Source organism: Brassica oleracea, chromosome C5 (genome assembly GCF_000695525.1).
Source record: "Brassica oleracea var. oleracea cultivar TO1000 chromosome C5, BOL, whole genome shotgun sequence".
NCBI lineage: Eukaryota > Viridiplantae > Streptophyta > Magnoliopsida > Brassicales > Brassicaceae > Brassica > Brassica oleracea.
This window is the reverse complement of record NC_027752.1, coordinates 16,703,094-16,725,495: the sequence shown is the minus strand read 5'-3', so window position 1 is coordinate 16,725,495 and position 22,402 is coordinate 16,703,094. Positions and strand designations below refer to the sequence as shown.

At 36.6% G+C, this 22,402-nt stretch overlaps 1 pseudogene; it reads left to right on the top strand.

Annotated features, from left to right (window-relative positions):
• The first annotated feature begins 4,339 nt into the window (after positions 1 to 4,339).
• Positions 4,340 to 22,134, top strand: LOC106344649 (annotated as a pseudogene).
• The last annotated feature ends 268 nt before the right edge of the window (positions 22,135 to 22,402 follow it).

Genomic DNA, 22,402 nt, shown 5'->3' with positions numbered 1-22,402 from the left:
AGCCAGCTAGAACTGTGGTCATCGAGCGTGAGGTTCTAGCGGGTGGTTGCACGAGTTAGGCAAGTTAGGCAAATTAGGCGGGAATGGTGACCGATAATCCGAAGGTAAATAGTAAATTTTCATACCTATAAAAAAGTGGAGTAAGTTTGAAGTCCTTTACTCATTAAATTCTTCGAGAAATTTCTCCTAAGGTAGAAATCTCTCTTCCTTTTATCTCTTCTCTTGATTTTTTTTTAGAAAGAATCATGTCTACAAAAAAGAGATCTTCCAAGCAGGTTGTGCCTCGCCAATCTACTCCCGAGGTTGTTTGGGATGATGAAAACGTGGTCATCCCGAAGGGGGAGTTCGTCCAAGATTATGTCGATCCTGAAGAGGCCGAGGCTTACTGGGTTGCTCTATATAACATGATAACTCCTCCGAAGGAGCGGCGTATCCCGCCAGGCTTAAAGATAAAATAGATTGAGGCTTATCGAGCAAGAGTTTGTATTCATTTTTAAGCACCATTCGAGAATTTTGTCGAGTGCCAGACGAGGTGGAATTCCGAATTTCAGAGCGGGGGGAGCGTGCCGACGATCCTCCGGATGGTTACTTTACATGCTACGAGGCGTATCTTGTACGCTGTCGTTTGTGTTTTCTGATCCTTGAGGCTATGATCCAAGCCTTGAACCGTTTTGAGTTGTCGATAACCCAGTTGAACCTTAATAGTCTGCAACACCTTATCGGCATCTTGATTCGGAGCTATGAACACGGGATGGTTCTCAACGCCTCCCACTTTGAAGCTGTATTGAGGCTGCAAGAGACGTCATCTCCCTTCATTTTCCGCATGGTCCCTCGCAATTATATGTCGACAATTAAGGGGACGATTTCCAACGGGCATGCATGGAACAAATTTTTTTCTTTGTTCGCATAAACGGCACATCCTTCCAAGAAAGCTGCATCTCTCTGTTTTGTAGCGAGTGAAATTCCTACATGGTATCAAGGTCGGATATCTACTCCAATACTCTTCCTCCGTTTGCGTATTCGTTTGCGTATTCGTTTTACAGGTACCAATACTCTTCCTCCGTTTCCGGGGGACGTGATTGCCAAGAGGGACCTCCTCCGCAACGGCCTGTTCTATTGGACTTCGTTCAACCTGAAAATAGTTCGGAAAGCTGTAGCGCTTCATCGATCTCGGGCCCACCCTCAGTCGTTTGTCGAGGTAAAGACCGACTCAGACATGGATGAACATTCTCCCCACGTTGTTCCTGTTAAAAGGGAGATTAAAAGGGAGAGGAACAGGTCACCGAAGAATAAAGGGATCGCGCTTGGTGATGATGACTTCCCTTCGAATGAGTTTGCGTTGCCCGGATGGGATCCTGGTTTCATTCTGGGAGATGGGAATGGTACCAGTGAAATTCCTCTCCTTGATTGTGGTTTTGATGATTTCTTTGCTGAACTTCCTCCGGGTTTTGATGTTCTTCCAGCCATGGACGAGCCGTCGAGGACGCAAGTAGTCGCGAAGGGCTCCCGAATGATTAACGAGGTTGGCTTCCTAGACTTTGTTGATTTTAGGTGGCGAGTTTACTCTTAACACTTTGAGGTCTTTGCAGGGTATGCAAATGTTTAACTCAGCCCTTGAGGTGAGTTACAGGGAAGAATGACTTTATCGTTTCAAGGCCGAGCATGCGGAGAAGCGGCTCATCCGTTTGCAGACCGAAAACTCTGAGCGGGACCGACAGTTGGCCAAGGAACATGCCCAGGCCATTCTTCGCGGGGAAAGGAAAGTTAAGCGAGAAATCGTCGCTGCGGTTTGGAGTCGTGCTTCCCAATTTTCGGATGAATCTAGTAAGCAGCAAGCTCAAGATCTCGTGGGTGACTTGCATGAATGTTGGGGCTCCGTTGGTACCTTGTGGAAAACACAAGATGCCGAATACTCCTTCCATTCTGAGTGGGAGGAGATGATGGGCGCGATGGGAGATTATGCCTATGCCGAATCGATGGTTTCTCCGAACGAGGGGAGAATCCAAAGGCTTTGGGACCCTATTTCTGTCTCTCCCGACACGGAGAAGGCCGGGATCGATATCATTGGCAAGGATGGAGAGGTGGACCAGCCTGCAAAGACGTTTGGGGCTTCCATGTCTAGAGATTTCGAGCTCGATCCTGAAGAGCAATGGGAATGTGTTCCATTTATGTCTTATGATTTCGTGTGTTTAGGCCAAGTGTGGCCATTCTATGTTTGAGTGTATTTTGGCCGTGTGAGGCCTATTTTAACCTTGTCGAGACTGGCCGTTGGTGGCTTCGAATCCCTGCCTTTTCTACGGCTCTTTCTTTTATATAAAACGAATATTTTTTAGCATTTTAAGAGCTTTGATTTATACTTTCGTCAAGTGTAGAAGGAAGGATTTGAGTAATCCCTTCATATCTAACTCTTAGCTAGTCGTCCAGTTTGTTTGCGCCTTTTAAGACGAGGTTATTTAAGAAAATTTTTGAAGTTTCGTGAGAGTTTAGATATGAACGAAGAGACATGCTTTAGGATCTCGTATCATATTTGATATCATGTCTAGAGATTATAGAGACCAGTGTGGCTGGGTTTAGGGCAAGACCTAGGTTTACTCTCGCTTAAGGCTTTGCGATGACTAATCGGCTGTCGTTTTGCCTGTTTGCGATTTTAACCTGATTCGTACCGATTAAAATCTGCAAATTATTATCGGCTTATACAACTTGTGTGGTAAGAATCGAGCTACTTCCAGAGACTGTCTTGAGGTGCTGACCAAAATTTTGGATTTCTTGTATAAAGCGCTATGTTATCCTTGTCGGATGTAAGAGGACCTTATTTTTTACGAAAGGTTCGACTGCGAGTTCATTTAGAGAACGTTTTTGATTCGTCTGTCGGGGCCAATTGACGGATGTTTTGTTCGTTTATAGTCGCAGATGGACTATTTGTAAGTGGGGAATAATATTTTCAAAAAGCCACGACGTCTCGCTTCTTCCGAAAATATGTTTTTGATCGTGGTCTTCTTTGTGAAGAAAACGTTTGATAGAGTTTGAAATCGTGTCTCGGTCATAAGTCCTGACTATGGCCAGGATTTGATAGGTAGTTTGTATGGAAGTATTTTTTTGTTTTCAATTAGGTGTTTTTGAGTGAATCTCGGATTGCTATTGCTGTCGTAAGTAAGTTGTGAGATTAGTAGGATAAGAGATTTGCGAACTTGATGTGAAAGCCTTCTGGCATTTTCATATTTAAAAAAGTTTCAAAAATATCGAGTACAAGTTTGGATATTTTAAATTTGTAGGAGTATACGAGTATGCGTATACGTACCCACTCCCCCCTCCTTTTTTTAGAGAGGGGGATAGCTGAACTCGTCTTTCGACAAGCTGCCTACGCCCTTTCGAGGATCCAACCATCTCGTAGTTCAGTTGGTTGCCGCAGATGTTCTACGGCGATAGGAGCGTTGGATCTGCGTTGATCAGAATGCGAAATACAAACTAAATATAAAATTGATAAAAACGAAAAGAGAGCCAAAGATCTCGTATTCCGAATTTGCGTAAGCGCGAGTACAAGAGATAAGAGCCTTGGCCACAAGAGCTGTCGGCGAGTTTCCATGTGCCTCTCGCCTTAGACTCCCTGATATACTCCCTCTAAGTCGGTTTTCCCCTTCCTTTTCTGCCCTTGGGTCGAGTTTATCGTAAAACAAAAATATCCCATTTTTTTCGTGATTATCTTTGGAAACTTGAAATTTATCCTTTCCTGTGAATAAAATCACAAGTGGGCTTTCCCGTGTTTTAGACTTCTTTGGGCCGCTTCTCGATTTTGAGCGTTTTTACGATTTCTTTGAGAAATCACCTTCGATATGATGCATGTTTTATAAAAGAGTTGAAATAAATCGTATAGCCGAGGCAATTGGTGTTTTAAGTTAACTGTTGCCGTTTTACACGATCGATTCAAACTTATACGAGAAAACAAACTTTTGTGGTTTTTATCGAAAAGTTTTAACGGTAACTCCGATTGAGATGAAACAAGGGACAGTGAGGTCTTGGTTTGATGGAGAGAGCTACGGTGATGAGATGAGAGTGTATGATATTGATATTATGAACTGTCCGGTGTGGACCGTCTCGCCGCATAGCGAGCGGGCTGGATGTATCACACTCGACATATGGCGAGCGGGACGGGATGGACCGCGCTCTACATATGGCGAGCGGGCCAGACGGATCGCACTAGTCTTGTGGCGAGCGGGCCGAGACGAACCAATTGGATTTCTTAATTTGAGAACTTGTCATGTAATTTCTTTTTTCGAAGATTTATACGAAACTCCTTGTTACGAGAAACATTTTCTGGGGCCTTTCGGTCGTTGATTCCGTCATGACCGATTTTGATCCCAACACAGAACCGTCCGTCAATCCAAGTGCCGTCAGTCAATCCAAGTGTTTCGGGGAGAGCTTCATTGTTGAATCCTTATCCGTGGAGCTATCAATATCGCATATGTTGCAGGTAGTTGATCATCATATGTAACAGAGTTAGATATTATATGATGATATAATGTGTTACTCAACGTTAAAAAAAATACTATAAAAAACTTATAAATAATCTTTTGTCGGGATTTCATCGGTAGTTACCGATAAATTTCCAACAAATCTGTATTCGCCGGTAATTACCGATAAAATTATCTAAGAAATTTTCCGTCGATATATTATTTTGATGAAATCCCGAGGAAAATATATATTTCGTCAATTTGACGTAGTAATCCTCGAGAAAAATGTTTACTTCATTGGGAATCTGTCGACAATTACCGCAGATGCAATTTATTGCCATTGATTTGATTCTTATACTCTATTAGATTGAAGAATTTCAGGATCCACATTTGTTGTCTTGGTTCCGTTTCATCCTCCTGAAATAAAAATATTAATAGTGTTACCAAGTTTAACCTATTTATTCAATAATGATCAATGTAGTGTTTCCCATCTATGATGAGTAGAAGGTCAAGAAAGCTTATCAGCAAGAGAATAACCAACTAATACTCTCAAAAATTATTTTAATTTACACCATGAGCTAAATATGATTTCATCAGATGTCGACGGGTCATTATTGTTCACTCTACTCTCTGCTTCTACAGTAGCATTATGTATTGGTTATGCCTCCGATCTCATCAATACACATTCAATAAATGTACAAAAGGTCGCAAAAGGTTATACATGATTATTCTGGTCTCCTTTCTGTTCCCTCTGTCACGTCACTCGCTTTTTGCACACTCTCGGGATTCTCTACTGTCTGTTCTACTCTGGGTTCTTGCTGTTGGAATGAAGAAGGAAGAAGCTGTGGTTGACTTGTTGGAATGATTGCCAAAAGAAAAGAGTCATTGGATGCTCTGAAAAACCTATCCACAGAAATCCATCCACATAAACCTATCTACAAATTTTGTCTATAGATTCTTGTGTTAGGCAAACTGATCGGAGAAGCCTTGAGCACGTGGGAAATGTTTAATATGACTGTCTGGAACTTCCAAAAGTCAAGATAGGACTGAAAGGCAAAGAGAGTTTGAAATAGAGATGTTGGGAAAACATGCACTCTATTATCCAATATTTGGAGAGAGAAAGAATCTCAGCCCTTCAATTCAAATTCTCATATCTGAGACATTCATTTTGAATCCAGATCTATCTTCTCTTTGTCTTCTTCTTCTCATTTGTTTAGTATGTGTATTGACTATTGTAATCAAGTTTAATATAAGCTAAAAGTGGGGAGTTCCCCTTTCTTCTCCACCATTCTCTTTTCTCTTGATTACTCTTTACTCTCATACTCTCTCTGTTTACTCTGTTCCTCACTGTCCATTTACTCTCACATACCTTAATCTATCTTTTCTTACATGGTATCAGAGCATTAAGCTCCCGAACCTCACAAAAGCTTCCGCAAATCTATTTCAATTCAGTCTACCACTAATTTTCTTTGAAGATTCTTGAGAACACTTTATTATCCAGTGGTCCATAGTTCTTCAAAACTGTCCAATCTCTTTTCTCCTGTCTAATATGGTGAAACCACTTGAAAGCAAAAGTTTACGGAATAGTTGATAGACCATGGATTTTACCCATTATTAGCCATGATATTTAGGTGTTTTAAGGCATATTTACTACGATATAGAGTCTATTTAGAGTAATTACAGGTTTAAGTACTTACTTGAGGAAAATGATGTATTTGGGGCAATTTGGAGACTTTTTTAGAGGTTTGCTGGAAACAGAGAGAGTCGATTATTTGTCAGAATATCGACCGACGATTACCAAGCACAATCGAACGATGAAAGACTCGTATCATTGATCGACGGCGAAGCCACCCGAGAGTTAATGATAAATTAGAAGATTGCAAGTTTCACAAAAGTTTCAATAATTACATTTTAAGTCCATGGCCGCCTGTTAGGCTATATTATTAGGGTTTTGTATTATTTTAGAGGCATACTTGCCTAGAGATCTTTTAGACCTAGTTTGGAGAGAAGCAACAAACCACCATTGGACGGAGAGGAAGCTTAGGATTGGAGAGATAGATCTAAACTACAAAACATAGAAGATCTTGAACTCCCTTGCTTTCATTTACTCTACTGCTTACTCTTTATTATTCATTTATTTAAGTATTATTCAGACTATAATAACCATGTGCTTCAGACTGTCATAACCATGTGCTTTATGCATATGTCTGAGTAGTCTTACTGTTAGATTTAGGTTTCTCAATAGGTTGATAAATGTATTAATGACTTAAACTATTGCTAGGGTGTTTAAAAATATAGTTCTTCATCTAGTTGTTCTTAAAGCTAAGTTTAGGATTGATCACCCTTTAAAATTAGATCCTAGGATTAATTGAGATCAAGTCATTGCTTGACTCAATGCCTGAAAATAACTAGTATGATCTAATTGGCTAGATACACATGAGAGTTGGTCTAGTAAGTTAGAGAACACTAATCAAACCCGTTCTTAAAGCTTTTTGGAAGAAGTGTAGAACGACGCAACGATAGTTTTGTCGATCGATATTTTGAAAGGTGTATCAATCGATGTTCTTTATGAATCATTGATCGACACTTTCTCGCGATTAACTTACGAGAGTTCAAATCCGAGATCCATATTAGATAATCTAATTGATTATACCTAAGTTTGAGTTTGAGAATAATTAATATTAATAAACCCCTAAAAACTCAAATTAAGTTATTTATTTATCATACCCGAGAATATAACTGAATCTAGCTAATTTCCCAACTGTTAACAACCTCAAATCAAACCAACCGAGCAACTGCCGTGTTCATTTACTGCTTTAAAACCTATTAATCTAACTTCAATTTGAATACTATAAATCTATTGTGTAATCCTAGAGTCTCTGTGGATTCGATCTCTAAGTACTACATCTGAACCTGTTATTTGAGTGATTAGTTTGTGTAGCAAAGCTCCAAAACTGCCTTGTCCAAGTGGTTTTCTTTCTCTATCCAAAAAGAGAGCTTCCCAGAAGGTGGCGCCTCTCAAACATGAAGAAAGGAGGAGTCTTTGGTGTGATGGATACAAGAAGGAGGTCATGTACTTAAAGAGAAGGAGTTGTAGTTCAACTCAACATCTCAGATCCAACAAACTGTCATGACCCATGTATATTGGAGGTTCAAGGAACCAGCTCAGGTTCCTTGGTTGTTAATTAAACCTCTACTTCTTGATATGAGCTTGAGATAATTGTTCTGGTTGTGTTGAAGTGTGTATTAAAGTGTCCTAAGAGTTGTCTAAATTGCTAGAGTTGTTGAACCTAGTTTCTATTTTAGGATGCTTAAGATTCTTGTGTTATGATTTGATTATATATGTCATGCTTGAATGTGTATTAGGGTGATAGATGAGTTGTCTACCCTTGCGATTGCATTCATGGGTTGTTAAGGTGATTAGATGAGTTGTCTAGTCTCTGGTTTTATCATTTAAGCATGTCATTTTTTAAATAATCATAAAAATAACCTATATGTCTTGTAATTGATGAGTTATCATTCTTGAACATTTAGTGAGTTGGTTGCATTGATTTGAACCGAATGTGTTGTTTAGACTATGTCCATTGCATTTTTCTTAACCATTGGGATCAGAATTGGTGAGTTATCAATATCTGATCCTAGTGTGTGTGGTCTGATTCTTGCTGGAGTTTGAGTGATGTCTCAGGTACACACGTGTTGTCTCTGTCCATCATCAAATCAAGACAAAGAAGAAGGCTTTGCCCATGCTGCTCAAAGCCTACACATGATGTATATTCCTCTTTGATATAGAGCCTACACATGATATATATTCATGACCATAGAGAGATTGTTGGTGAGAAGACCAGATGGTAGTAAGTGGGGGCAGAAATAAAATATGGTTGGGCTTTGAAGATACTTCAGGAAGGAGTATTGATGGAGATGCAGACCAGTGTTTGATCAGCAACACACACCAACCTAAAGCTTCTCATGTATTGCAAGAATCGGTTGAATTAAGCACAGACCGTTTGGTTGTTGAGCTCCTGGTTTTAAAGACACACAACGGGCAGTGAAGAAGAGATCAAGGGAGGAACCGGTTGACTTAAGCGCAGCTAGAGGGGTGATGCGCTCCTGGTTTCAAAACTCAGTGTTGTTCTCTTCCAAGCTTGGTCCTTCACTCATTTTCTCCGGATCAAGCTTGAGGAGGGGTAATGGTGAGCTATCCTGTAGGTCCAAGTCGTCCATTGCATCAGTTTCATCCAAATTCATTGCAAGAAGAATTCAACAAGAACATCAACAACTTGGTGTTAGAACAGTTACATTATGGTTGGGAAGCTATGGATCAGCTTCTACATGGAGTTAGAACAGTTACCTTCAGTGGGGAAGCTATGGATCAGCCCAAGGCATGGAGTTAGAATAGTTACCTTCTGTGGGGAAGCTATGGATCATCTTCTACATGGAGTTAGAACAATTACCTTCAGTGGGGAAGCTGTGGATCATCTTCTACATGGAGTTAGAACAATTACCTTCAGTTGGGAAGCTACGAATCAGCCCATAGCATGTGTGCGTACATGATTGATGAAGCTTCACGAGATGCTACAATAGAGATTTCAAAGTACTTGGAGCTCTCTGTAGTAGAAGCTGGTGGTCCATAAACCCCTTTGAAGATGGCGAGTAGTCAGAAGAGAGGGGGAGACACAACCGGCCTAAAGAAGAGTCTGAGATGTTGGTGTGTGCAAGTTGTGGAGTTCACACTTGCAACACAAGTTAGGTCATGATCCAGAGTCTAAGGACTCCACCATGAGTTATCTGAGTTCCTTAGACTCACTGGCCAATCCCTAGGTTGTGTTAAACTCCACTCTTTTTCCCTTGCAAGGTTTTATCCCATGAGGTTTTCCTTGTAAGGTTTTTAATGAGGGAGCTTCTTCATGGTTTCAAGCTTGTCCAAGGATCTCTTTTGGTCAAGCTTGAGGGGGAGTGTTGGAATGAAGAAGGAAGAAGCAGTGGTTGAGTTGTTGGAATGATGGCCAATGAAAAAGAGTCATTGGATGCTCTGAAAAACCTATCCACAGAAACCCATCCATAGAAACCTATCAACAGCTTTTGTCAGTACATTCTTGTGTTGGGCAAACTGATTGGAGAAGTTTTGAACACGTGGGAAAGGTCTAATATTACTGTCTGGAACCTCCAAAAGTCAAGATAGAAGTCAGAGGCAAAGAGAATTTGAAATAGAGCTGTTGAGAAAAGATGCACTCTATTATCCAATATTTGGAGAGAGAAAGAATCTCAGCCATTCAATTCAAATTCTCACATCCGAACCATTCATTTTGAATCCAGATCTATCTTCTCTTTGTCTTCTTCCTCTCATTTGTTTAGTATGTGTATTGACTATAAAAAACCATCATTGTAATCAAGTTTAATCTAAGCTAAAAATGGGAAATTCCTATTTCTTCTTCACCGTTCTCTTTTCTCTTGATTACTCTTTATTCTCATACTCTCTCTGGTTACTTTGTTCCTCACTGTCCATTTACTCTCATACTCTGTTTCTCATTTACTCTTACATACCTTAATTTATCTTTTCTTACACTTGCCGCTGGTCAGATAAACTATACGGTTTCGTCTTTTTCGAAAAATGGTTCCCAAAACCCTAAATTTCTCTATCTAGTTACAAACAATTTATATAAATAATTTAGAAATCTTATAAATCCATATTATATATAACTTAATATTTCTATAATTGTTTAAAATTTATAATTAAGATTTTATAAATAATGTATAAGAAGTTGTACAGTCCCTTATAAAAACTAAATCATTTAGAAGAGTTTATAAAACTGTTTATTAGAGCTTATAAATTATATATATAGGAACTATTTTCTAATATTGATAAGAAAAATGTATATGAGCTTCAGAAAAAATGTATATGAGCCCTTAGGAATATCGCCAATATTTCACGAAATGATGAAACAAGCAAATAACTATTTAACCGATAAATGTAAAGTATTTTGCCAATACGTAAGAAAACTTTCTTAAATTGGTGCTTTCTATTAAAAAGGAGAGAGATAGAGAGACAGAGAGAGCATAAGTACATATTTAATGAATACCTTAGATTTTATATTGATTTATTTATGGTGTTTTGCTGAAATTTTATTCCGAATCTACGGAAGAGCTTCAGTTTATATATAGTAAAAATACTTTATTCAAATGAGATATAAAATTTTATTTTCATATCCGCATGTCACATAAATTTAGTGTGTTAGGATTTATTTGAACCTGTATCGCTTAATTATTTTTGATATTTTGCTGAATTCACTACAAGAAAACACAAGCTTAACGACGAAAATTAACGAGGAAAAATAATCCTCGTAAAATTACGTTGAGTTTACGAGGAAATTACGTGCAAAACTAAAATCAGCGTTATTTCCTCGTAAATTAACGACGAAACCGTTTCGTCGTAAAGTCGGCGTAAAGTGACGTGGCTTTTACGAAGAAATACGTTTTCCTAGTAAATTCGACGTAAAATTAGTGTGTTCTTTACGAAGAAATAATTTACTTGTACTTGTACACCGATCTACGTCAGAAAGACGTGGTTCAAAATTTACGCTGTAAGTTACTTTTAATTAATTATACCTCGATTTTATTTTTTCATGATTTATATATATATTTTTTAAACTAATTATTAATTTAATTTTTTTTGCAGCAAAAATATCATTGGTCTATGGGAGTCACTGAGAGGGTTAGGAAACAGTTTTACGCGAAGGCGAAAGTTCGCTTGTTGGACACGGTCTCCAACTGGAAGGGTGACTGGATCATGAAGGGATATGAGCGTGGCAAACCCGCTGAGCTTACCACGGATGTGTGGGATGGCCTCATCCGTTATTGGCGGGATCCTGAGTCCATCAGAATCGCCCAGTCTTGCTCTGCCTCCCGCAACACGGTAGATGAGCACGGCCACGGGCCGATGCTTCACTCTACGGGACAAAAACCTCATGCCGGTGTCCGTTTGGAAATGATAATTAAATATTTTATTTAATTAAATTTTTAATATATATATGTATATTCTAACTTTCTTAAATGTTTTTAGGCCAAAGAGACGGGACAACTCTTGTCTCTTATGCAACTTTACGAGAGGACCCACAAGAATAAGACGGGCCAATTTCTAAATGGCAAGTCCGAGCAAATCTTCAACGACTTGGTTGCTCAGGTTGACGACCGCCAGACCCAGCATTCCACCGATTCCACTGACGGATTACCCGTCACCTTATTCACACTTGACGTGGATAAGACTTACGAGGAGGTAAATTTTTTTAAAAAATTTTTTTTTTTATTCACAGCTCGTATGGGTGGACTCGAGGGCTTCTTGGACGTTGTAGCGGACACAAATCCGGAATGGGAGTCCTTGTTGAGGAACTTTCGACGACAAAATCCCATTCTAGGCGAGTCATCATCCGACACACATCCCGAGGCGGATGTAGAGAGGAGGAGTGATAAATTCTATCGGGCGATGAATGACTCTTAGTTTTTTTTTCCGGTTGTTGAATTATAAATTCAAAACTTATTTATATATAAAATATTTTGGTATTGATTTTTTTTTTTAAATTAATTTTATTAATAAATTAAATAATTTTAATTATTTTTTTAAATTATATTTTTAAATTCTGTAAAACAAAATAACGAAGTAAATTCGTAGCTAATTTACGACCTATTTACGTGGAAACTTTACGAGAAAATGACGAAGAATGATAAACGAGTACTTTACGAAAAAATACTTTTGTGGTTGTTACGTGTACTTTACGAGGAAAATCTTTCGAGATATTTACGTGTAGTTTATGAGGAACACGTTTCGATGTATCTACGAGGAAACCTAGCGACCTCCTAATGTGGAATATTTATGTGGTCTTTACGACGAAACATTTTCTTCACTAATTTACGACGAATTGACGGGGAAATATGTGTTACGACGAACGAGTAACGACGAAACGTGTTTCCTCGCTAATTCCTCGTAAAGTTTCTTCTACGACGAACTCACGAGGAAAATCGCTCTCGTTAAACTTATGTTTTATTGTAGTGTTTATTCCGAATACATGGAAGAGTCTGAGTTTATTTATAGTAAAAATACTTTATTCAAATGAGATATAAAATATTATATTCATATCCGCATGTCAGCAAATTCAGTGTGTTAAAGGTTGATTTGAACAAAAAGTGTTGATTTGAACTGTATCACTTAATCATTTTCAACATAAATCATAATAATTTTTTTTTATTCAGTTAAATAAAAATCAAATCAACCCAAAACTTCACAAATAATCTATTAAATACAGTCATATAAGTGTAAATAATCCAATTCTACACTCAAACTGACCATTTTATAAAAATAAGTATAGGGTAAATTTCTGATTCTAGGGATTTTTTCAAAACAATGGGACCAGAACAGAACAGATGGTAAGTCATTTATCATAATTTTGTTTTGTTTCTATTTTATTAATTTAAAAAGAGTTGGAAAATAGTTTTCAACTTTTCTGATCAGGACTACTGCTAGTCTAATACTTGAAGAAGACTTATGATACATATGTTATATATATAAAAGCAATGTCAAATTTTGGGATATGCCGACAGATACTCCAACAACAATGAGTGTGCCTTATATTAAATCAGAAGACAAGAAAATGATTGTGTTTTAAGATAGCGATAAAATCTCTATAGACTGATGATGAACACTTATATATTATTAATTTCAAATAAAAATATTTTTTCTTGATTTTATAATTCACTAACTCTTATATATTTGGTTTTTGTATATTTCGGTTACATTCTTTGAGGTTTCTTATGTATATTTACTATAAAATGTAAATATGTTTTAAAATGTAATTCTAAATGATAACATCAAAATGTTTAAAAATAACTGGTCACATCAAATATAGTTCATTATTTTTTCAAGGAAATAACATGTGTAACTATTTAATAGAAATGCAGTTGATATAGATGTCAATCATTTCCCCTATATAAAGTTTTTTTTGGCAACATTTGAGTTTATTATTATTAGAAAGTCCATTAGATTACATAATTTTGTGACATGACTGACTCTGGCAGCTTTAACTACTACTAGAGATTAATCGGTGCATCCGCGTGGGTATTAGTTCTTACATTTTTATAGATTGATATTTTTTTTTTCATAATAGCGTTATATATTTTAGATGGATCATAATATAACTAATTGTATTCAAAAGACCTGAACCGAATCAGGTAATATGATTATTTTTGGTACAAATATCCGAACTCGTTTCAGATACATTTGTTATTTAGATATTTTAGGTTCATTTACATCAAAACCGAATTCATCCAAACTCAGAAAGATTCCACTCAAAATCCACACATAAATTTATAATATTCAAGCGGGACATAATTTTAAAAAAAAAAAGAAAGCTGAAAAATACAACTCATACCTAAATGGATAGCCAATGTTCATGCCTAACTAATTTTATAAACTAATAAAAATGACTCTTTATATATGTTTGACTAAATTAAGTGAAATTAAAAAGTTTTTATTTAGTAAAATAATTATATGGGGTGAAAAATTAAATGACAATAAATGTAATACATTTTTATTATTTGATTTAAGTTTTTATTTTATTCACAAAAACATGTTTATAAATTATTTTTTTGGCTATGTAATTTTTCACCAATTGAAACTAAAATAAAAAAAGTTTTAGTAAAACAAAATAAACCAAACGTTTAACCATATGAAAAATCTAGTTATTTTACATTTTTGATTTTATAATTGGTATAAAGTTAATGTTGATTAACTAATAAATAAAAATCTACACTATTATTATTATGGCAATATAATTAATGATGTGATGTATTGCTAAGGTAATATAATTAATGAAATTGTTAAACTGAGTGAAATATGAAAATACAATTAATTTAATTATATTAATGAAATTAATAAAATGACACTATGATTCTTTTTTTTTTATAATGTTATCTATGTTTCCAAACAATTATCATTTATACTATTATCCATGTTTCCAAACAGTACAAAAATGTACTTTAGTTTTAATAATACTAGGTAATAACCCACGCCTTGCGCGGAATGTGATTATTAGTTTCTTTATTTTTAATAAAAAGACATTAAATCTGTTTAATCTGGATATTGGTTCGGTTTTAAGTTTTTTTTTTTTGGTTTTTAATCTTCTAAAATATAACTATTATTTTAAATTAATATTCATTTTAGTTTATTCGGTTAAAATGTTTGATTTATTGGTCTTTTCCGGTAAAAACCAAAAATTAATATTATTTATTTATTTTGATGTTACGAATTATAGATAGTCGTCATGTCGAATCAATAGTTTCATATTATAGTTTCTAAACAGATAATAGTTTAAGGAAAAAAAAATAGTATTTCACTAAAATTTGGTCGGTAGTGAAAGAAGCATTAAGAAAAAATATTTAAACTTTCAAAAAAATTAGATACTTCAGTTGTGGTGAATACTTAGTTACAAGGTGCTCACATCAAGGTGCACATGTATGTGTATGTAAAAAGTATATAAAAATAGTTAACAAATATATAAAGATATTGTTAATTAATATTAAATTACTTTTTTGTTCAAAATAATACATGAAAGATAAAATTAAAATTAATTTTAAATAGGGGTGGACACAGATCGAATATCTGGGTATTTGGAAGCATTCGTGTCGATTCGATCTTTAGCCACCTAGATATTCGGTGACTCGAATATCTGAAATGTTTTAGAATTTTACAGAATATCCGATTAGATCCATAAATAAAATAAAATTTTAAAAATAATTGAAAATTTTAATAATTACATTTTATTACAAAAATAAAACATTATTTAACTTTTTAAATTCTAGTACCTAATATAATAATTTTAATTCATAAAAATATTGTAAAATTGATATAAAGTATAATATATATAACGTATATATATATAATTCTTTACATATATGTATATATATATATGTATATAGCATATCGAATTAGATATTTGTTCCTAAAAATATTGGTATTTGTGATTTGCTTCATTTTTGGATATTGTATTTTATTATTTGATTTGTTTCGTAGAGTTACGGAAAGCCAGATTTTTTGGTTCAAATCAAAACGGATAACGAATCGAATCAAAATTTATGAATATTTTGCTTAACTTTATCCATAAACAATAAAAATAATATATATATAGTTTGGCTTTTGATTCGTTATCTTTTTTTATTCGAAACGAAAAATCCAGAGTTTTATTGGAACCATGTATGTGAGTTATATATTAAAAAAACGCAAAATACATAGTATGAACACATTATGAATATAGTGTGAACGCGTTAGCATATTTATTGTCAAATCATTGTGAGGCTGCCACGTCTCTATTAAAGTGTGAATGCATTTATTATAATATTTCTCTTTTAATATATAATGGATAGATATCTAGGATCTAGGCACATAATGAAAACATAAACTATCCGACATTAACATAGTGTAAATGTATCGTATCATGGAGAAACCTTTCGTGCTACGGACTCACGTGATGGTTACCTAGTGAAACATTGATTCAACTCATCTAAAAGCTGTTAGCGGTCACTGATGAAGGCTATATTCTCTATATGTTCATATTTTAGCTTCCACATTTGTTGTTCCACCATAAATATAACATTTGCTCAAATTTTTGAAAGTGCAGTAATGATGCAACCATGACTGAACCAGTAGCTGAATTGGAGTTGAATGAGACTGACACGGAACCATGAGCTGGAAACAAGCTGAATGAGAGTGACACTGAAGAGGAGAATGATGAGCTGAACCAGATCGATACCCAAGGTGTGATGGGCCTAGCTGGAAATGGAACATTTTGACCCAATCTTTCACATGGATAAGTTGAATTTTACTCAGCCCAAACCAATCAAGACAAGGATCAATTCTGCTTGTCTAAGTTCCTAGTTACTAGATCACAAACCAGAAGACTGAAGAAAATTAATTGCTTCTTTGGTTTACACTGAACTAAACGGAAATCAAGCCAAGGAACCGAGCCAACTCTTCACTTATTCAGTCTTTGGACTTGTCTAAGTGTTAATTTCAAAATCTAAGTTCTAATACTTCTTATTTTCGATAAGTTTAGGACCTTTCGACTTATTTTCCTTCTTTGTTGCTACTTAAACTCTCTTTTGTTTCTGAAAAACCTATTCACTCTTTTTATTAAAAACTTTCTCTCAAATCTGTGAATCCCTTGTTCATCTTTGAATACTGATTGCTAAAGAGTTCATTCTCTAATTGCAAAACTTGTCTTTGATCACAACAGAGTTCATTCTCTTGATCTTAGATTCATCTACACAAGATCTGATCAATCCATAGATCATTTCTGAAGTTCATCTCATCAAAACCATCACCCACGAACTGAATTAAACCATTTCTCTCTCAAAAGAACAGGTCTTCCTTCAAGAATCAGGGAAAAAAGGATCTCCTCATAAGGGATCATCAAGTGGTATCAGAACAGATCTGAAGGCTCTTGGTCTGGGTTTGATTTTAAAACTTCTCTCTTTGTTTTTGGAATCTGTTTTCTATTCTCTGCAATTTTCTCAAAATTCTCTTATCTTTCTATATGTATAATCTGCAAGAGGACCAACCAGATTAAAAAAAAAGTTGAAGAAAAATCCAATTTGGCTGAAGAGAAATCTAGCCGGCTGAGGAGAAATCCAGTCGGCCGAGGAGAAATCCAGCTCTGGTGGTAGTGCCTCTTGCAAAAAAAAATATTGCAATCTGTCTATCTCTTTCTTCTATTTTAGGGTTGGGGATTGTTCTCTGAAGTTTGATCTTTGTTTGTTGCTGAGCTACTTGATTCACTGAAAAAACTCACTGAAAAAAAATTTTACAAGAGAGAAACACTTCAGAGATTGTGAGGCTTCGGCTATTCATATTTGTGCTAATTTTTCTTGTTTAGTTTCTTAACAGGAAGCCATGTCTGATGGGAGCCATGAACGAGATGAAACACCCACTTTTACGTTTGATAAAATTCAGATGGAGGCCATGATGGCTACACTGATGAAAGAAATGGATAAGAAACTTCAATTTGAAAGAGCTTCCTTTGCTACAGACAATGTTTTGGGTATTTCTTCAAAGTCTAGGAAAGCATCTAGGGAAAAGAGAAAGGGCAAGCGACCTTCAGCAGTTGAAGAACATGAGGATCTTTATACCTCTTCTGGCCGTAGTACTGATGATGCCAGATCAGTAAGGACAACTTCTCAAACTAGGCGCACGGCACACAGAGTTGCTGAAGACAGAGCTGATGATAGACTTGGCAACTTCAAGCTCAGAATACCATGTTTCAGTGGTACAAACAATCTTGATGCGTATCTGGAGTGGGAGAAGAAGATGGAACTGGTGTTTGATTGCCAAAAATTTTCAGTCTAAGAAATTGAGACTGGCTGTTACAGAGTTCAATGGATATGCTCTACACTGGTGGGATCAAATTGTTACAGCCAGAAGGAGAACAGGAGAGCCACAAGTGTCTTCATGGTTTGAACTCAAAAATATTATGAAGAAACACTTTGTTCCTGGTCATTACAGTAGGGAGGTTCATTAGAAACTCAGGAGACTTACTCAGGGAACAGGAGGTGTAGAAGACTACTACCAAGAGATGGAAATCCTGATGATGAAAGCTGCTATAGAAGAGAGTCCTGAGGCAACTATGGCACGATTTTTAGCTGGTCTCAACCGTGAAGTTCAAGATAGATTGGAGTTGCAGGAGTATGTGGATATCTGTGAGCTTTTACACAAGGAAATTCACATTGAACAGCAGATGAAGAGGAAACTGAATCCTAGAAGCTCTTATGGTAACACCACCAGACCATCTTATGGTAAAGAGGACAGAGTGTTGGTGAAACCAAAAGAAGAATCAAAGGCGTCTGGTCAGAATGACAAAGGAAAAGCACCAGCCACAAGAACCAGAGATGTGAAGTGCTTCAAATGCCATGGTTTTGGTTACTATGCCAACGAGTGCTTTAACAAGAAAGTCATGATCTTGCTTGAGAGTGATGAACTGATCTCTGAGGATGAGAAGGATGAGGTTACTGAGGAAGAAGCTGTAGACTATCCAGTGCGTGGAGAGGTTCTGGTCACTAGAAGATCCTTGAAAGTTCAGTCCAAACCAGAGGAGCATGGTCAAAGAGAGAACCTCTTCCACCCTCGTTGCATTGTTTATGATAAGATTTGCAGCCTGATTATAGATGGTGGAAGCTGTACTAACTTGGCTAGTGAATCTCTTGTGGCAAAGCTTGGTCTGAAAACTGTAAAACATCCTAGACCTTACATACTTTATTGGCTGAATGAAGATGGTGAGTTAAAGGTCACAGAATAAGTTATGGTTCCTATAACCATTGGGAGATACCAAGATGAGATAGTTTGTGATGTTCTGCCTATGGACTCCAGCCATATCCTCCTTGGAAGACCTTGGCAGTATGATAAGAGAGCAGTTATTCATGATGGGTTCACAAAACGCCATTCCTTCACCCACAGAGATATCACCTCAGGAGGTTCATCAAGACCAAGTTAAACTCAAGCTCAGGAGACAAGAAGCTAAAGACAAAGAAAAATCACATGATGGAAAGAAAGACAAGGAGATTTACCTCATGGCCAAAAACAGTGAGATTGAGAAAGCTATGTATCTCCAACAGTCTATGCTTTTGTTTGTCTTTAAAGGTGCACTAATGACTTCTTCTGAGTATGAACCGGTGCTACCGAGTGAATTTAAGTTTCTTTTGCAGGAATTTGCTGATGTGTTTCCTGAAGAAAACCCCAATGGACTGCCACCAATCAAAGGGATTGAACACCAAATAGATCTTGTTCCTGGAGCTTCTCTTCCCAATCGTCCAGCTTATAGAACCAACCCTGAAGAGACTAAGGAACTGCAGAGACAGGTTGATGAATTGATGGAGAAAGGCCACATCAGAGAAAGCATGAGTCAATGTGCTGTTCCAGTACTCTTGGTGCCAAAGAGAGATGGGAGCTGGCGCATGTGTGTAGACTGCAGAGCCATCAACAATATCATTGTAAAGTACAGACATCCTATCCCTAGACTTGATGATTTAAAAAATGGATATCATCAGATTAGGATGAAAGAGGGAGATGAGTAGAAAAATGCTTTTAAAACCAAACATGGGTTATATGAGTGTCTTGTTATGCCATTTGGTCTCACCAATGCACCTAGTACATTCATGAGATTGATGAATCACATCCTGAGAGCATTCATAGGCCAATTTGTTGTAGTTTACTTTGATGATATTTTGATCTACAGCAAGAGTTTGAATGAGCATGTGAATCATCTGAAATCTGTCCTTGAAATGCTTAGGAAAGAGTCTCTGTCTGCTAACTTTAAAAAGTGTACTTTTGGAACAGATCACCTTGTGTTTTTAGGCTTTGTTGTTACAGCCCAGGGAATCAAGGTTGATGAAGAAAAGGTGAAAGCAATCCGGGATAGGCTCAGTCCTAAGAGTGTGAGTGAAGTAAGAAGTTTCCATGGACTGGCTGGTTTTTACAGAAGGTCTGTCAAAGACTTTAGCACCATTGCAGCACCTCTCACTGAAGTTATCAAGAAGAATGTGAGTTTTAAATGGGAAAAAGCGCAAGAAGAAGCATTTCAAAACTTGAAAGGGAAGTTGACTAATGCTCCCTTACTTGTTCTTCATGATTTCTCTAAGACATTTAAAATTGAATATGATGCATCTGGTGTAGGAATTGGAACAGTGTTGATGCAAGAGAAAAGACCAATTGCTTATTTTAGTGAGAAATTTGGTGGAGCTATGCTGAACTATCCCACTTATGACAAGGAGCTCTATGCCTTGATCAAAGCTCTTTAAACCTGGCAGCACTATTTCTGGCCAAAGGATTTTGTGATACACACTGATCATGAGTCTCTCAGACATCTAAAAGATCAACACAAGCTGAACAAGCGTCATGCCAAATGGGTTGAGTTTTTTGAAACATTTCCTTATGTTATCCATTACAAGCAAGGTAAAGAAAATGTGGTAGCTGATACTTTTTCTAGAAGGTATACCTTGTTGTCTTCAATGGAAACTAAGTTGTTAGGTTTTGAACAAGTGAAAACTTACTATGCTGAGGATCTTGATTTCAAAAAGTATTTTAAAAACAGTGAGATGCATATCAGTGGCAAGTTCTATCAAGCAGACGGGTTTCTATTCTTTGAAAACCGTTTGTGTGTGTGTAAATGTTCTTTGAGGGAATTATATGTCAGGGAATCTCATGAAGGAGGCCTGATGGGACACTTTGATGTAGCTAAAACCCTCAGCATCTTGAAAAAACATTTCTTCTGGCCAAGCATGAGAAAGGACGTGGAGAAGCATTGCAGCAGATGTATAGTTTGTACTCAAGCCAAAGCCAAAAACCGACCTCAAGGTTTGTACACTCCTCTTCCCATTCCTACTGCACCGTGGGTTGATCTTTTAATGGATTTTGTGCTTGGATTGCCTAGAACTTGGAGAGGCAGAGATTCTATCTTTGCTGTTGTAGACAAGTTCTCTAAAAGGGCTCACTTCATTGCTTGCAATAAGACTGATAGTGCTGTGAATGTTGCTGATCTTTTCTTCAGGGAAGTAGTGAATTTACATGGAATGCCTTGAACCATTGTGTCTGATATAGATACCAAGTTCCTTAGCTACTTTTGGAAGATTGCTGGTCTAGATTAGGCACTAAACTCTTGTTTTCAACTACTTGTCACCCACAAACTGATGGGCAAACTGAAGTAGTCAATAGGACTTTATCTGCTCTCTTGAGAACTATGGTTAAGAAAAACATTAAGTTTTGGGAAGATTGTCTGCCACATGTTGAATTTGCTTACAATCATTCAGTGCATAGGGCTACAAAGTTCTCTCCCTTTCAGATTGTTTATGGTTTTAGTCTTTTGACTCCTCTGGATTTGTTGCATTTACCTCTTAATGAGCAGACTAACCTTGATGGAAAGGCCAAGGCCGAGTATGTGGTTTATTTGCATCAACAGGTTAAAAATAACATTGAAGAAAGGACTAAAGAGTATGAAAATCATGCCAACAAGAAGAGGTGTTAGTAGATACTAGAACCAGGAGATTTGGTGTCAATTTACTTGAGAAAGGATAGATTCCCTGCTGAAAGAAAGTCAAAACTCTTGCCAAGAACAGATGACCCTTAAAAGTGTTGGAACGCATCAAAAACAATGCTTACAAAATTGATCTTCAAGGTAAGTATGCTGTTAGCTCTACTTTCAATGTTGCTGACTTGATCCCTTTTTGTGCAGATGAATCAGATTTGAGGTCAAATCCTTTTAAAAGAGGAGGCGATGATGCAACCATGACTGAACCAGTAGCTGAATTGGAGTTGAATGAGACTGACACGAAACCAGGAGCTGGAAAGGAGCTGAATGAGAGTGACACTGAAGAGGAGCATGATGAGCTGAACCAGATCGATACCCAAGGCGTGATGGGCCTAGCTGGAGATGGAACACTTCGACCCAATCTTTCACATGGATCAGATAGATTTTACTCAGCCCAAACCAATCAAGACAAGGATCCATTCTGCTTGTCTAAGGGCCAAATTACTAAATCACAAACCAGAAGTCTAAGAAAATCAATTGCTGCTTTGGTTTACTCTGAACCAAACGGAAATCAAGCCAAGGAACCGAGCCAACTCTTCACTTATTTAGTCTTTGGATTTTCTAAGTGTTAATTTCGAAATCTAACTTCTAATACTTCTTATTTTCGATTTTTTCAAGTTTAGGACCTTTCAACTTCTTTTACTTTTTTGTTGCTACTTAAACTTTCTATTGTTTCTGAAAAACCTATTCACTTTTTTTATTAAAAACTTTCGCTCAAATCTGTGAATCTCTTGTTCATCTTTGAACACTGATTGCTAAGAGTTTATTCTCTAATTGTAAAACTTGTCTTTAATCAAAACAGAGTTCATTCTCTTGATCTTAGACTTATCTACACAAGAT